The sequence below is a fragment of the Callorhinchus milii genome, unplaced genomic scaffold (genome assembly GCF_018977255.1).
Source record: "Callorhinchus milii isolate IMCB2004 unplaced genomic scaffold, IMCB_Cmil_1.0 Scaffold2, whole genome shotgun sequence".
NCBI lineage: Eukaryota > Metazoa > Chordata > Chondrichthyes > Chimaeriformes > Callorhinchidae > Callorhinchus > Callorhinchus milii.
Window position 1 is genome coordinate 118,263,837 of NW_024704743.1, and position 2,784 is coordinate 118,266,620.

Consider the following 2,784-nt stretch of genomic DNA (forward strand, 5'->3'; position numbering starts at 1 on the left):
GGTCAGTGTAAGCCGGAGATCTCCCTCCCTTCACTGCCACTTCCTGCGTTTGCTGCAACCTGTTTGCAACCTCATTGCTTGATCCTATTCTCTGCAAATGGGCCAGTGGAAGCCTCTTCAATGTATCCCCCAAACAGGTGAAATGTTTGCGCTTAGGACTTGGTTTGATCCAGGTTAACTCAGTTGAATGCCAACAAGATGAATAAATACACAAGCAAATGACGGCATCTCCCTCTTCTTCATCAACTTCATGTAATGTAAGACAATGGTTGTCTACACTTGGAAGGTAATGGGAATTATTAGGCGCTAAAGCATTCATTTTTGAATAGGCTGTCATTTTACCATAATTTATTAAATATTAGACGCGAGTTTCTGCTGACCTTTTTCAAAGAAACACATTTTAGGTAAATAGGTCTCCTGAGATGGGGACAGCACAAGACCGATAATTATATTAAAGATACATAAACAGTAAGTGTATGTTTGTGTAAGTAGAGGGCTATAAAAATCTGATTTAGCAGTCATTGTTTTCAAACTCTTAAAGCCAATCCCAAAGGAATCCAATTTAATGACACGATGGGTTGAAAGATGCCTCACAGTCTTGTTCCATATTTAATTAACTTTCTTTTTTTTAAGAACAAGATGTTACAGACAATAACAAATAGCTCAAAAAAAGAGAGCGCGCGAGCGAAAGAGAGAGAGAGAGAAAGCTTGAAACACAAGCAAGACCTTGTCATGCATGTGGAACATTCACGATACAAGATATGTATATGAGTGTCTATGACAGGGGAATTTGATACACCGGGGACTCTATTACTAGAATTTTCATAGCTTACTAATAAAAATTAGAAACTTGAATTAGAAAACAAAGCAATTAGAGACCACCAGGGAATAAATGCACAATCCTGCATTTTGGTCACATTACAGAGTGTCTGTCTGCTGTACCTCTGCTCCGATAACAAGAAGAATAGAGGAAGAAGGAATGCCATTAACCCATTTATCACCAAATCTGATAAACCCCAGTCGTAACAAGCTCTCGGCTGAATTTTCCTGCAGTTCCTTCCACTTTGTCTCACTTATGGTACAATGCAACTTATTAGTTAGAGTGCTCACCTCGCGAGCGAAAGGATCTGGGTTTGATTCCCAGACGGGGTGAAACATTTGGCAAGTTTCCTGACTTCACGTCTCTGTGTACCTAGCAGTAAGTAGGAACCTGGTTGGTAGTGTATACTGTATATTTGGGGATTTTGGACTCACGTATTCTAGGCTGATGCTCCAATGTAGTGCTGGGGGAGGGGGAGCGCTATATTGTCTGAGGTGCTGTCCAGCAAATGAGACTGTAAAGGGCCCGTCGTTGTTTGCTCAGATTCCAGAGCACTGAAGATCCCATTTAAAAAGAGAAGGGAGTTTCTCCCAGTTTAGTGGTTAGAGCACTCGCCTCGCAAGCAAGAGGACCTGGGTTCGATCCCCATGGGACGAAACGTTGGGCGAGTTTCCTTACTCCACAAGCTTCTGTTTACCGAGCAGTAAGTAGGAACCCGGTTGTTAGTCGTTTGGCAGATCGATTTTCCGAGAGTAATAATCCCTCCAAAAAAATAAAAATAATAATAATTTGGTCTTTCAATCCAGAACTGTTTGTGAGACACTGCTGTGCGCAATTGGCTGCCGCGTTTCGCTCACAAAATCAATTCACTTTACAATATATTCTGTGAAGCGCTTTGAGACAAATGTGTCATAAGGTGCTATATCAAATGCAAGGATTATTATGTTATATAAAGTGAATTAACTGTATATTTTGTGGGTGAAACGCGGCAGCCAACTGCAGACAGCAGTGACTCATAAACAGTCATGCATTGAGTGACCACATTTTTTTATATGAAGGGATTATTACCCCCGGAAAAGCGATCCGCCAATTCGACTAACCACCAGGTTCCTACTTACTGCTAGAGACATAGAAGTAGCTGGCACAACATCCTCCTTATTATCTTTCATAATAGTAATAATAATTAATCTTGGTTGCAAGAAAAGATTGTTAAGTGCCTCTGGATGTCCTTCTGATATAAGCGGTGCTGCATAATAATGTAAATTTGTATTGTGTTAATAATAATAATCCTTGCATTTGATATAGCCCCTTATCACGTCTTCGAGACGTATCAAAGCGCTTCACAGAATATACTGTAAAGTGTAGAGACTGTATATTTTGTGGGCACAATGTACAATCAATTACTAGAATAGTGGGGTTGCTACAGGTGGACTGGAATTCCTAAAAAATATTCCTCCTTAAGAAATCTGGTTAAAACACAAAGCAAGTTAGATCCAACTAACAGGACACTTCGCTTGAGATTTAATTGAGTTGGATTCCAGCAATCTGTCAATTACAGAGGTGCCAAACCTCTTTTTTTCCCGATGAACAAGCAACAGATTTGTATTTGCGAGTGTGAGAAGGGAATTGGTAATCTGCTCACTGCATCTCGTGCCAACATTTGGGGATTTTTTTTGGCGGGGGCTTTCTATTTTTAAATCCAAAGTAAAGATGCAAATCAAGCAAAGCTGCACTATAAAAATCCTGCACTGGCCGACACCTATTCAGGTGAATGTTAAATATCCCATGGCACTGTATGAAAAGTGAAGGGAATTTCTCCTGGAATCCTGGACAATAATTGCCCCAAATAAAATTATTCACTCACTGCATGACTGTTTATGGGACATCGTTGTGAGTAAATTGGCCGCTGCATTTGTCAACAAAATGCCCAGTCACTGCACTTTGCATTTTGTGAAGCACTTTGA